Raw genomic sequence first — 15,413 nt, 5'->3', positions numbered from 1 at the left:
ATCTGAATGGAAATGCTCAGCACAGAAAAGAGATATGGGAAGAAATTAAATGTTGAAGAAAGGTCATTACCTTGCTGGCCTGGCCTTATCAGGGATTCAAGATGCTCCAAGGGAATGTTCTTACTTTATCAGGAGGAAAGGGAATTGGAACAGGCATCAGAACGGGCAGCAGCAAAAGCACACAGTTCTTTTCCCTCGCAGGCTTGCTTCCTTTCAGAATTGCAGGTTGGTGTGAAGGCTGGCACTGCTCCCATGCACCCACCGCATTCCCAGGCAGCTCTGACTCCTGAACGCCCTGATGGGCCCCTGTGCTCTGGACCCTTCCCCAGCTTTGCCAGCCCACTTGAGACCCGCTTCTCTGCACGTGCAAGAGGACTTGAGCCCTCAGCGGGGGGCAGAGGGCAGGACAGCCAGCACCAGAGCGGGTCAGGAGGGGCTGCCTCCCCTCCTACGTATGTCCCCCTTCTCTTTCTTTTTCATGGCTTTGGATTTGACCTCAAACCATTATTTGATTAATTGACACACTAATAGGTTTCAGTTGCCTATTGTGTCCTAAAGCATCTCCCTGCAGCCTCTGGAGACGGTGCTCTTCAGATTTCACACAGGGGACAGCAAGGCTCCGAGCGCTCACTGTACTGCGTCAATGATCACACGCAGCGTAGGTGGCACAGTGGGGTTCAGACCAGATCGCTCCGACTCCTGGCCAGCTCCCTGTCCCCTGCATTGTGCCCAGATTCCACACCTCCGTTACGTGACAGGATGCTCAGCTCACTGTGTATCTGCCAGAAACATGTCCCACTGTCTGCCAGTGACTGTTCAAGAACTGACCTGCATATCACAAACCCAACTCTATCTGCTCACTTGTTCTCCTGCATCAAAATACTTGACTCTGTAAGGAGATGTCTCAAATCACCAGATTTTTCTCTAAAGCAAATCAGAAATCTCAGCTTTTTAATTTTTTTCTATTATCTTTTATGAGGCGCCATTTCGCTTGCTTCCTAAAAAAATTAATAATGCATCTTAGATTCATTTTTTCCTTTGCTTGTACAGCGTGTTCTTAATACAGATATTTCTCTGAAAGGAAGAAACAGATTTATGGACGCATTAAAATTTTAACATTCAGCAATAAAATCTAATATCAATTAAAAAAGATCTATGGCTGCAATTTTGTCCTGTAAGAGGCGCATGTTTTCTTAACAAGCAACAGTTCTAATATCATCCCCTTTGTTTTTTATCCTGAAAACAGCATGTCACCAAAAGCCACCCAAACTTTCTGGAGCAAGAGGACTGAGTGCATTCTCTCTTGTTTTATGGTTCAGGCCACAGAGGAGAGCCTTGGACCCAGGTGCTGGTGTTCCAGTAGGCCCTTCCTGTCGCTGTTGAATGTGGCCTTGACTTCTTCAATCTCTGTTTCTCAGTTTTCCTCCTTGAATAGAAGACTTGCCTGAGCCCCTTCCTGCTGAGGTTTAATCAGCGGAGCTTTAGTGAGCCCCTTAAGACGCCCGAGACAGAAGGTGCCCAGTAAAAGCAATTCATTTGCTGCCGCAGAAAATTGAGAACCTTTCCCCCGTGAAGGCCTTTAGGCGAGGGTTGAACGCCCCCAGCTGCTGAGAGGCTTGGGGGCAGGAGCTGGCTTGCTCCGCCCGTCCAACGCTGACACTTTGCCCGTGGCCTGCAGGTGTCTGCTGTTGCTTTCCTTGGGCCCCTGCGGATCTTCAGCGTTCTCCATCTTCCTTTAGCCTCTTCCTTTCCTCTTCGGCACATCAGAGAATCAGGATTTGGGCAAGACGGTTGTGTATTTCTATCTCAAAGGCTTTTTCAGGCAGATTTCCAGATTCCTAACTTTTTTTTTAGAGCTAGAAGAAGTCTTAGAGATCAGAGCTTTTTCAGCTTGAGTACGCGATCACTGGGGGAATCCTGTTGAAATGCCAATTTTGATTCTGAAGCTCTAGGGTGGCATCTGAGATTTTGCGTTCCTAACGAGTTGCCAGGTGGCGCTAACGCCGCCGCCGAGGACCAAACATGGGCGGCGAGGTCTGGGGGTCGGCAGGGCCGGAGAGCACTTCCCGCGGAGATGGAAATGCTCTGCCTCCGGGGGACCCACAGGGTTGGCGCTAACCGCGCGTGACGACTGAGCACTTGCACTGGAGGTAGGGCTGGTGCAACGGAGTTGGATTTTGAACTTTCTTTAGTTTTAATTAATTTAAATTTAAGCGGCCCCCTGTGGCTGGTGTCCACGTCACAGCTCCAGATGACTAGGCCAGCCAGCTGGTGTCCGCGGAAGAGGAAGTGAAAATCCACAGAGGCTAAGAAACTTCCCGAGCCGCCGGGCGTTGGAGGCGGAGCTGGGAGGGAACCCCCTGTTCACCACTCAGTGACCGTTTCCCAACATGTCAACACCTCGTCTCTGACTTTCATGAACCCCGTTTAAAAATCCTTAATAGAGTCCCTGAGCTAAATGGAGCTACATTTCCTACATACCACACTTGCCTTCAGGTACCACAGTTCTGTAATCAGAGAAGTGAACAACCTATAGCCTAAGCCTCTGTCCAACAATTAGCTAAATAATAATAATAATGGTTATCAAGTTGTTAGCCAAGTGTCTGGCCACTGATTTAGCATCGGGTATACATGATTCTTAGTCTTCATAGCAGCTCTGTATTACATCTAAACATTGTAGATAAGGAAAGTAAGTCTCAGAGAGGTTAAGTAACTTGCCTAAGGTCACACAGACCAAGTGGAAGAGCCAGGATTCTAACCCATGTTTAAGTGACACTGAGGGTTCAAGATGGGCAGCTTCGCAGACCGTCTTTAATGTGATCTTCAAGGAAGCTTCTAAGTTTTGCCGAAATACATTCCCAGAATCCTAATCATGTGAGTGTCCTGAAGTGCGGATTCAACAGGGCCCATGTAAGTTCTCTCTTCACCACCGTGCGCCTCTGGCATCCTCTCCCTGCTCGGCCAGCACCCTCACTGAACCCTCAGGGCCGACTGCGGGCCTCGGTCCTGGCGTCAGGCCCACCCCGGTCCCAGGCCCAGGCTGCAGTGCCCTCCTTCTTAGCTGAGCCGTCTGTCCCAGGGCCCGGGGACTAGAGGTGCATTCAGTGCTGGCCCCAAGTCTGCTGAGCTGGGGGTCGGGGTCGGGGCTCTTCCTGCGCTGCAAAGTCAGAGCGGTGCGGGCAGCACGCGGCGTTTCCGATGCCCCTTGGGGCCACGCAGACACCTTACGGACGGGAGGAAATCAGGGGATACTTTGGGGGGTGAGTAGCACGAGGCGACGGGCAATGGGGAGCCTGTGCCTGATTTAAGCTCCAGGAATGGCAGCTGCCAGCCAGCAAACTTTTTTCTAGGCTGAACAGAGACAAGGGTGTATGGTTGCCAGGTTTTCTGATTTTTTTTTTTTTCCAAGAGAAGCCAGAAATCTAGATTTCTTTGGGTGACATCTGTTTTGTTTTTGTTTTTGTTTTTTTAAGCTCAAATTATTTTTAAATGCTGTGGCTGATTTTGTCCACTGGTTGCCATTTTGCAACCCTTGGTCTTTGGGGAATCCTCACATTACTTCCTCCTCTTCTCTCGGCTCTGCCTCCCTCCCCGCCTTATCCTTTCTCTTCTCTGCTTATCTGAATTACCCTCCCCTCTTTTGACCCCCTGGGACATTTTTAAAATCTTGCTGGAGGCCAGTTTTCAGTCGCATGCATAAAGGTTTTTCGCTATGCCTTGGGAATATTTTTGCCCCAAGAGTTCTAACTCTATTTTATTCCCTTCCCCTGTGCTACTGGGTCGAACCCCTCCCTCCCTCTCCATTGCTTGTTCCAGTAGCTTCTAAAAGGTTAACCTGACCCCTTTAACCTGCAATTTCTCTTTATTTTGCCTCCATTACCAATCATGTTTACTGCCTGACTCAACATCCTTGTCTCCCATGGATCAGGTACCTGCTTTTTTGCCTCTACCAAAAGCATATCCCAAGAGTAATTGCCACTTTCCTGCCTTGATTCTTAATATAAACTTTGTGCCATACCTCAGTCGAGGGAACCACAGCTGGAGCCCACAGGGCAGTGTTACAGGCTGAGCCCCATCTCTCCTTCCCGGGGTGAAAGCACTGTGTGGCTGAGTGGGAGGGAACAAGGAAAGGAACAGGGCCGGCAATGAGGAGCCCTGGTCCAAGCCAGGGGCCACACAGACCCTCCAAGTCTGTGTATCCAGCCTGAGCCCACACTTACCTGCTTTCACGTAGAGTTAAGCTGTTGCCATGAGAAACAGTGGCCAAGCTTCTCCGTCAAGCCTGCGCGTGCTAGCAGACACCAGCACAGTGGCTTCAGGTGTGTTGGGGGTGGGGCAAGGGGCGGGGCAGGGGGGCGGTGTTAAATGTCAGTGGCAGCAACAAACGCCCTGGCATGGAGTGCAGGGGCCCCCAGCCATCACGTCCACACCCAGAGCCCCTTGTCCAGTCACTTTGTTAGGGAGTCAAGGAGACCACTATTCCTGAGCACTGTGCTTTGAGCACAGGTCAACTCTAAGGGTGCAAGGAACACATCCTTGCTTCACATGCAAGGTCCTGCTGGCAGCCATCACAGACGGGGCCATGAAATACTACCTCCGAACCTCCGAACAGGTGGCCCACCCTGGGAGCCTTCTGGCTAGGAGATACTGAGGATGCACATCACCAGTGCCACTCCAGCTCCGGCCAAAGGACACCCAGGGGCTCACTGCTTTTGCAAATGCAGGAGAAGTCAATGTGGCCTTCTTCTGGGAAGGACCTGGAGATGAGGACCCTGGGAGCTGGCCTAATGCATCCTCTGCCCCCACCTGCGGAGAACTTGTCTTGTCTCACGTCCCCGAATTTCCGTTAAGCAAGACCAACTCATTCTGACCATGCTCCCACGCAGGAGTCAATGGCTTATGCTCCACATGCACAGACAGGTACAGTCTGTAAACGTCCAGGGGAAAAACATACCCAGACGATGCTCCTGCGACCTGCTTTGCGGATCCCCTGCAGAAGCCCCTTCTCTGCACCCAGCAGCCTCCCTCACTGTTTTCAGGGCTTGATGGGAGCTTCATTTTAAAGGAACTAGACAAAGGGCAGAGTGAGATAGAAAAAGAGCTTGGGCAGGGAGACCGGCGGTCCAGCCCACCTTCACCCAGGGAGGCCGTGTGACCCTGGATAGGTCATGTCGCCTCTCCAGATGACATGCAGCTCCCTTGGGCTAGCCCAGCTCTAAGGTCTCTGCTACCCAATAGTCCATGAAATGAAGGCAAAGAAGAGCCCAGAGCTGCCTCTGGGTGTTGGCGTTTTACAGGAGCCCCACGCCTGGAAGTGGAGCAAAAGGGGAATTAAGTGTCTCTTATCCTTCTCTCTTCTTTTTCTTTTTAAAAACTCTTGCAAACTTATCATTGGGTTCTGAACATACTGTTCTCTCAGCTTGCCAAAATAGCTTGAGCAGACGAGGAGGCCTCCGTCTGAGGTGGAATGAATCCCTCATAACTTTGTTTTAATCATTCTTGCCTTGGGAAAGCCAGCAAATGCCTTCCTCAGTGAAAGCAACCTTCACACAAGAGAGGAAAGATTAATGAAAGCTACCACGTAAACAGAAGAGCGTTCATGGAACAATTCAGTCTGTCGTCCTGCGTCCCGCTCTCTGCAGCAGCACCCGGCCAGCCCCACTCCTCACTACCCGCCACTACAGGCTTGGCCAACAGCCACTAATTCTTCAAAGGCTGGAGAGAAGCGTAAGTCTACACTAGCTGCTCGGTGAAGAGGATATTCATGCCAAGGTCTTCCCTGAAATGAGCGTATGCATATCCTTCAGGCCAGCATTAACAAAGCCATTCTGATAGTTCTGCATGTAGGTAAACTGCCAGGGGCACAGTAGGAGGATCAAAGCATCCTCCTGGCCTCAAATGTTTATCCCAATTTACTAACATTTAACTTTTTCTTGTAAGTAAAGGATTTCAAAAACAAGATTATTCTGGAAGTTTACTTACAGGTTCCTCTCAGGTTCTTCTTTGCATGCAAAGCTGCCCTTCCCAAGAACCAGGAGTCTTGATATAGGATAGGAAAAAAGGAACCGGAGTGACAAAAAGGTCACATCACCATGAATCAGCCTCTTTATTTCCCACACGAAGTGACTAAGTTATTTAATATTGTCAGAAGGGATAACCGATGCAAAGGAACTGCATACTTCTTTCTAGCATTTTCCTCCGAATAGATGTTCTAGAAAATAATGAATGGGATATTTTCGAACACTAGGAGTAAACCATCAAAACTTGGATGGTCTCTTTTTCTCTTCTCCCTTCCCTCTTGTGCTCCCCACGTCCAGTGATGGGGCAGTGACAGACATTCACAGTCCTCACCCCTGTCCACAGTAGGAGAGGCAGATTGCAGGAAGGAATCCTGTCTGCAAGGACGACCCAAGACAAGTAAGATCTGTCATGCCGCCCAGTCTTGCATGGGACTCTCCATCTTGGAAACTGAACTTCCAAGTCAAGAGGACCGGCTTGTGTGGTTTCCAGGAATTAGGAAAAACCTCAAACCCATCCACAAAATTGTTCTTCAGCTTTTGTTGGAGACCCAAAATAGTAACTGCAAGAGCTTTTATCTTAAAATTCATGGATTCCTGACACAATGCAAATATCCCTGAGAAGAGTTGATATAAAGAAAAATACCAAATAAATAATTGTATAGATGGGACCCTAAAAACTCGTGTCAAACATCATAGTGAAGACACACAGACACCTGATGTTTGGGAGACACAGCTACCAGTCAATAAACAATAGGGAGCCAGTGAATGTTGTGAGCAAATTAACATTACAAAAAATCAGTGAGCATCACTGGATTGGGTGGGAGGGGAGTGTGCACAGGGGCAGGAAGCTGGGTCAGGAGGCAGGATCCAGGTGCATTGATCAGGGTTCTCCAGAGAAACAGAAACAGAGCCGTGTGTGTGTGTGTGTGTGTGTGTGTGTGTGTGTGTGTGTGTGTAGACAGAGAGAGAGGGAGAGAGAGAGAGAGAGAGAGAGGTTAGTCTTGAGGCAGGAGATAGTCAGGAGTGGGGAAACTCTAGAGGTGCCCTGGGACACCTAAGACAAAGGACATCAATACAGGACAGAGACCCTGTTCTAAGACCAGCTGTCCCTGCTTTCTGGAAAAGCGCTGAATCATGATGAATCATGACTGCACCAGCGCAGAAGATGCTACGTGACCCCTGCTGCATGATAATAGAGTTATGATAAGTTAGCATTGTGAGACCCCGCCTCCCCCAGCGGGCAATCAAGGAAAATCATGGGAGACCTCATGTGCAGTAGCTTTAAAGTAATATAACTACTTGTATATGCACAATAAAACCCTGCCAAAACAGCCAGGAAATATTCACCCTATAAGAACAGAATCCCTCCATTCCCTGAGGTCAATCTCTGCTTGGAGTTGGCCCGCTCCATGTTCTGTGGAGAGCACTATCACTTAATAAATCTGCTCCCTCTCTTTCTGCTATAAACTCTCAGTGTGTTCGGTTCCATTCTTTGTCCGTGATCACCAAGAACCTGGTTACCTGTGCCCACCTGTGACAGTTTTAAGGAATTGACTTAGCTCATTTGAGGGGCTGGCAACTCCAAAATCTGCAGGGTGGGCCATCGGGTGGAGGACCCACAGAAGAGCTGATACTGCAACTTGAGTTCAAAGGTCGAGAGCAGGAAGAATCTCCTTTTCCTGGAAGGACATCAGTCTTTTTTCTTTTAAGGAGTTTGGTCCACCCACATTATAAAGGATAATCTGCTTAACTCAAAGTTTACTGACTTAAATGAAGAGCATTGAGTTTCCTAGGGAATGTGGCTGGAGAAATAAGGTCCCAGATAGACGTCTGGATGGAAATATTCATCCTGTGGATGGCCAGGAACATGGGCCTGGGCTTAGGAGGAGACGTGAGTTGTAATGATGGCTGGCAATTAGCCAGACAAAAGCCTGCAGCATAGTATCCAGGCATTTCTGTTGAACTGAGCTGCAAATTGAAGCTGAAACCACATGGATTTTTCAGAGGGAGTCAGTGAAGATAGAGAAGAATGAGGACATCATGGTTTATCGTGTTCCGGGCTACTGGGTCCCCTCCTGGCACTCAAAGGGTCAGGATGGCTGCTGAGTCATCGAGCTCACAGAACACTGTCAGGGAAAGCTCAGGAGCACAGCCACCTTTGCGAGATGGAGATGAGCCTCTAGTCTGGGGGGCAGGGGCAGCGCAGAGGTGAAGCAGGGAGGCATTTCAGAAGGAGGAAATAGCACTTGCAAATGTATGGAGACCAATGAGACAGTTGCAAAAGTCTGGATGTGATTGAAATGTAAGGTGCTAGGGACCAGTGGTCACAAATGGTGCTGGCAAGCCTGCTGGGCCACATCCCTAACAGCCCTGCACGCCAAGAGGCCGGTTCAGTCCTGAAAGTGAAGGAAGCCGTTGAAACGGCGTTTTCATTCAAACAAGGTGGTCCGGACTGCATGCAGCATGGATGCCTGACCAGTAATCCAGATGCAATGCTGGGGCTCCCAAGAAAGGGGACAGACAGGGAATGGAAAATAAGAGGCAGGCTGGACATCATGAGGGTGGGAAGAAGAACAAGACCCAGGAAATGGCCTTAAATGTTGGTGATTAGGAGGTCACCAGGAGGGGGCTTGGAATAAACCAGAAGCGAGAAGGGCAAGCCAGCAGTTACCCTGTGTTAGTGTTGGGAGTGGAAATGGAGGGAAAGGAGGCAATGGTAGAGATGCAATGGCTTTGGTTTTTGGAAGAACAGAACATTGAGCCTATGGACCTCACAAAAGAGAAGGGACATAGAAGGAGATGAGGTGAGGAGCAAAGGAGCAAAGCTGCTGCGGACGGTCTCTGCCCTCCGGGGGAGGAGAGGGAGGCCTCCACTCAGAAAGAAGGAGGGGGAGACAGAGGTCGTGGCCCGTGGAGAGCAGATCTGGGAGTAGCTGCTAGGAGAAGCCCTGGGAAGAGGGGGCCCCCGGCACCCAGGGACCATCAAGTCTGGGCAGTGAGCATGGTTTTCTAGAAGCCCCAAGCTTTGGAGTGGGAGAAAGTGGCCACTTGGATTTAGACCTTGGCGACTCCTGAAAGCAGACGCAGGCTAATGTTAAGGGCCTGGGAGTCCAATGGGGCAGGTAAGATTCAGTTGTTGCTGCAAGATTTCTTTCCTGGGCTTCCGGTGAGTGAACTTGGAGAATGGAAAAGCTATCCTCAGCCGATAATTTTAACCTGATTCAGCTCAAACGTTCCTTAATGGCTTTGAAAGTCTGCAATTAGTGGCTGGACTCTTTGAGAGTGTCTGTACTCCTCAGATAAATAGCTCTAGAACAGCAGTGGTGGAGAGGGTCTGATAAGCAGGAAGAGCACTGATCCTAGCGCCAGGGCCTGGCGGCCACCAGCCAGCAAAGCTGGGGTCTGAACGGCTAGGGTGTCTCTAGGCTTCTGCCTGAGGCGGTCAGTCATGCTGAAATTTTCCCTTATGATCCTTGGGTCAGGAGCACCGCCCCTCCTCTCTCCTGCCATCAGCAGCCTCTGTCCCATGGAAGGGATTTTTGGTGATTTATGAGGCTCACTGCAGACCCGTGATTCATCCAGCCCAGGGACCCCTCTGGAGAACTGAGATGGGGTGAGGGTGTTTGTGAGGCTGTAAGGCCTGGCCTGGACAAGTGTGGTCAATTTTCCCATTGAGTAGCTTTTAACCCATTAAAAAGTATTGGAATATTTTATAAATAACCTATTAGAGGTAATGAGTTTCATTCATAGGTGGAAGGAATAGTGCGAGAATCCTGTCCCATGAGTTCATTTGCGTCATCTCTGTTCTGAAAGTCTCTCCTTTTAATTTCAGAGTGACAGTCCCAGCTGTTTTTCTGAGATCATCCAAGTTAGAGCCTTCACAATGAGAGATCTTGACCATTTCTGCTATTTTCATAGTGAAGTCTTTGAGTGTTTCGCACTCCCTTCCGTACTGAAGCTGCTTCTCTCCCCCACCCCGCAACCCTTTGCCTTTTCGTCCTTTCTGGGACCTCGGCTAGCTCCATCAGCTTTTACTCCTGTTCAGGCCTACTTTTCAAGCCTAACTGTGCACCAGGCCTGCGCAAAGCCCCAGGGCTCCCTGATGACAGGCGTGATTCCCGAAGCCCATGTCTGGCTGTTAAGGTAGATGCACATATAAGGGAGTCAAGACCCAGGAACAAAGAAGTTTTACAGAAAGGTGTGTGCAAACACTGAACCTTCTCAGGGGTAGAGGGTAGAGGAAGGGAGAACCAGAGAGGAGAGAGAGGATGAGGCCAAAGTCACAGGCTGGAGAAAGTGGGAGGGAAATGAGCAAAGGTACAGGACCTTAGAAGTGCCAGGGTCTGGCCCAGGTAGATGCTCTCCCCTCCTTCCCCCAGCCTTCCTTGCAACCAGACCATGGGTGTGTGACTCAGCCCTGGCCAATGGGAAATGGAGGCAAGTCTTTGAGGAAGTTTCCTGTCTTCTTACAAAGACATGCATAGGAAGAAATAAGTTCATGGCTACTAGACACGGTTGTGCCTGTGACTTCCAGAAGAGCAGCAATCATTTTTTGTAACATGAGCAAAGACAGAGGCAAAAATATGGGAAACATCTGGGTCCTCAGCAGCATCTGTAGCCACTGAACGACTCCTCGATCCCTTCTGCCCCCAGACACCTGGAATCAGAGGCAATAAATATACCAATAAGTCAAGACACTTTATAAAAGTGAACCTTAGTTTTTATCAGAGCCGTTATAGGTTCACAGCAGAGGGTACAGAGATTTCGCATGTAGGTGCTGTCCTGCACAACGTCCCGCACCGTCAACATTCCCCACCAGAGTGAAAAGTTGCTGCAATTGATGAATGTACATTGACACATCACAATCACCCAAAGTCCATAGTTTATATTGCAAATCACTGTTGGTGTTGTATGTTCAGTGGGTTTGGCCTTATGTATAATGACTTGTGTTCAACACTATTGTGGATGCTCAGTCATACAGAGTAGTTCCACTGTCCTCAAAATGCTCTGTGCTCTGCCTATTGAGCCCTCCCTCCCCCGTACCCCTGGCAACCCTAATATTTTTACTGTTTCCATAGTTTTGCCTTTTCCAGAATGTCATATAGTATGTAGCCTTTTCAGATGAGCCTTTTCCACTTAGAAATATGCACTTAAGTTCCTTCCATTTTTTTCAAGATCAAGTCACTTTTAAATGCAACTTTAAAACGTTTAACTTGACATAGGTGTACACTCATGAAAACATAACCACAATCAAGATTGTGACCATATCCTGCACCCCCAAAGCTGCCTTGTGCATCATTGTGACCTCTGCCTCCTTCCCCCCTCCCTACCCCATCCTACGCCACCGTTCTTCTCCTTTCTGCCACTACAGATTAGTTGTATTTTCTAGAATTTCATAGATGGTGCCATAGTGTTATATACTCTTTCTCTCCTTTTTGTCTGGCTTTTCTCATGCAGTGTAATTATTTTGAGAGTAGTCCATTCACATATCAATAGTTCATTCCTTTTTATTGCTAAGTAGTATTTCATTGTTTGACCTACTACAAATTGTGTATCCATAGACCCGTTGATGAACATTTGGGTTATTTCCATTTTGAGGATATTAAAAATACAACTTCTATAAACATCTGAATATAATCCTTCATATGGGCACATGCTTTTATTTCTTTTGGGAAGATACCTAGGAGTGGCATGCCTGGATCATAAGGTAGGTGGATGTTTATCTTTTAAGAAATGGTCAAAGTTTCCTAATGTGGCTGTATGATTTTACATCATCTTCAGAAGAGTGTGAGTTTCAGTTGCCTCATGTCCTCACCAACACTGGGTATGGTCAATCTTTTAAATTTAACCTGCTATAAAAATAGATGTGCAGTGGCGCATCATTGTAGTTTTAATTTGCATTTGTCTAGTGAGTATTGTTGTGGAGCATCATTTCATATAGATATTTGCCATCCCTGTATCTCCTCTGGTGAAGTCCCCTCACCTGTCTCTAATTCATTTTTATACACCTGCCATAGTAACTGCCATAGGACTTCTTTCTATTAAAATACGTGTCTTCTTTACAAAACAATAATGCCCATTCACTGTGGAAAATCACCCTTAACTTTACCATTCAAAGATAATTCTCTGACCATCTAATACACTTTAAATATTTTTCCAGTTTGTTATTTTCATGTTAGTTTGCTATATGTGGCTATGTTGTATATATAGGTTTTTTAAAAAATGCTCTCCTTCACTCTTTGTCTTTGAAGCCATGCTTATGAAATTCTGCTCTCCCACAAGTTTTCTTTATTTTTTGTTTTATTCTTGTGTGTGTGGTATTCCAATTTAAATATTTAATCTATCTAATATTTAGTCAATAAATTTTAAACTAGGAATCCATATTAGTTTCCTATAGATGCTGTAGCAAATTGTCACAAACTTAGTGGCTTCAAACAACACAAATATATTCTTCCTGGAGGTCAGAAGTCAGAAATGGGTCCTACAGGCTTAAAATCAAGGTACCAGCAGGGTCGTTTTTCTTTCTGGAGGCTCCAGAGAAGAAATCTGCGTCCTTGCTTTCTGCAGGATAATCTCCCAATCTCAAAATTCTTAATTCAAGCACATCTGTTTGCCATTGTAAAGTAGTACCTTTACAAATTCCAAGGATAGGATGTGGGCCTCTTGGGGTAGGGGTAGAGAGTGAGATTATTCTTTCATGGGATCAATAGCTTTTTATACAAATGGTTCACCAGTTGGCTCAATATTATTTATTAAATAATTAACCCATAATTTCTCTGATTGGTATTGTCACCTTCACCATATAAGAAAATCATGAGATGTACAAGGGGGGATCCCCCAAAACAGAATTTATTTACTAAAAATTGTCTATTTAGTCTTACATGTTAAACTTCAGTCACCTTCAAAGTACTCTCCATTTGATGCAATACACCTATGGAGATGTCTTCTTCCCCTGCTCAAAACAGTTTTTGAACTTGTTGATTCTGACACCTTTTAGTGCTTCTGCTGTTTTTGGTTTCACATCTTCCACATCAGCAAAACGTTTCCCACCGAGGACTTTTTTCACCCAGGGAAACAAAAAAAGAGTCGCTTAAGGCCAGATCAGGTGAACAGGGAGGGTGGGGCACAGGGGTCAGGCCGTTTTTGGTCAAAACTGCTGAACACTCAGTGTGTTGCGGGCAGGTGCACTCATAAATCACCAATCATGAAATGGGCAAATGCTTTGGAAGAGTCTTCCAAAAAAAAATTCACTGAAGCTGAACAGCCTCTCACAACAATGCCAGCTGGTGCACTGATACAGATACGCTCCTAGAACACTCCTAGCAGAGGAACACTGTACTACAAGGGGCCTGCCCATCAGAAGAGAATTTTTTTTTTTTGGTGGTCCCTCCTCATATATTTATTTCAGAACTTTCTATTCTGTTCCTCAATAGAACACACTTCCTAACATGCATACCTGGTCCCCATGGCTACAGGCCACAGTTGAAACTCCTTCCCATGACTCTCAAGATCTGCATGATCCTCTCTTGTTTCTCTTTCCAGTCTCATTGCCCACCGTGTCCGGCTCCAGACAATACCAGAGGAGTCTAGTGACCTTGTGACCTCTCTAACCTGTGGGTGACACAATTGTGTAAGAGCCCCGCCTTCTAAAGGGACACTGAAATGGACAGACAGGATCTATGGAATGTGCAACGAGAGGATGTCCCCTGACACTCTGTGAAGAACAATAAGCTATAATTTAATATTTCCCAGTTTCAGCTCAACAAATACTCCTGAGAACAAATGGGGCACCGAATGCCATGCTAATCCCGGTGCTGGAGAAGGAATGAGATGCCATCTTTGAGTCTGAGGCACTCTCAACCAGGCGGCGGGCTCGAATGTGCAGGATGGGAATTTTAGCACGGAGAAATAGCTGTTGTGATAGAGGCATGTTTTAGCTCATGCAGTAGAGTTGCACACTTGTTTATCTTTCTTGATGTTTCCATTAAGTTAGCATTTATTAAGAACCACCACATCCCTCATTTTATCAAAGAGCAGAATCTGTTAAAATTATGGAGTGTCCTTACCAGCATTTGACTATAATGATAATATCTTACAGTGGCCATTGGTGAAATTACTCTAAATGCCCTGAGCTCACATTGAGGGGCTGTCTGGTATTTGCTTCCTCAGCCGCCTCAGCGGCCTGGTGGCTTAATGCCTAACAGACAGGGTAGGAAATACTATAGTCATTTTTCTAGTCATCAGACACCTCTGCCACTAACTGCCAAGCTGTGTGTTCTAAAGCAAGATACTTAACTTCTCTGTGCTTCTGTTTTTCACTTGCAATATGGCAGGGAAAAATCAGATGACCTCTAGGGTCGCTTCTAAACTTAAAATTTTATTATACCAAGTCTCATTCATTGCTGGTGGGAATGCAGAATGGTACAGCTCCATTGGAAAACACTTGGGCAGTTTCTTACGAAACTAAACATACCCTTATAATATGATCCAGCGATCACACTTCTTGCTGTTTATTCAAAGGAATGGAAAAATCTATGTCCACACAATCACCGGCATACAGGTATTTATAGCAGCCTTATTCATAATTACCAAAACCTGAAAGCAACCAAGATGTCCCTCAATTGGTGTATGGCTAGATAAACCATAGTATATCCGGACAATGGAATATTATTCATGCTAAAAAGAAATGAGCCGGCAAGCCATAAAAAGACATGGAGGCACTTTAAATGCATATTACTAAGTGGAAGAAGCCAATCTGAAAATGGTACATATTGTATGATTCCAACTATATGACATTCTGGAAAAGGCAAAACTGTGGAAGCAGTAAAAGATCAGTGGCAGCCAGGGATGAGGGGGCAGAGATGGACGAGCAGGCGGCGCACAGAGGATTTTTAGGGCAGTGAAACTGCTCTATGTGACACTATGATGGTGGATACATGTCATTACACATTTGTCCAAACCCACTGAACATACAACAGCAAAAGCAATTTATAACAGAAACCATGGACTTTGAGTGATTATGATGTGTGTATGGAGGTTCATTGATTATAATAAATTTTCCTCTCTGGCGGGGGATGGTATAGTGGGAGGGGCTGTGCATGTGTGGGGGCAGGGGGTATGTGGGAACTCTCTGTACTTTGCATTCAGGTTTGCTGTGAACCTAAAGCTGATCTAAAAAATAAAATCTACTTTTAAAAATCCTATTATGCTATAGTCCCTAGTACTGAAAAATCATCTAATGTATCGCTCTGAGGGACATCAAAACTCATAATACTTCCTAATATCTTCTCCCAAATCTCCCAAGACTTGAGGTCTTAGAACTCATTGACTCCTGAAAACATGGGCTCTCCTTGGCAAGATAGGCCCGGAAATGATTTTTAATCACAGACAGAG

This window comes from Pteronotus mesoamericanus, unplaced genomic scaffold (genome assembly GCF_021234165.1).
Source record: "Pteronotus mesoamericanus isolate MK-2021 breed Mesoamerican mustached bat unplaced genomic scaffold, CSHL_Meso_final scaffold_174, whole genome shotgun sequence".
NCBI lineage: Eukaryota > Metazoa > Chordata > Mammalia > Chiroptera > Mormoopidae > Pteronotus > Pteronotus mesoamericanus.
The sequence above is the reverse complement of the archived record's forward strand: the minus strand, read 5'-3'. Positions refer to the sequence as shown.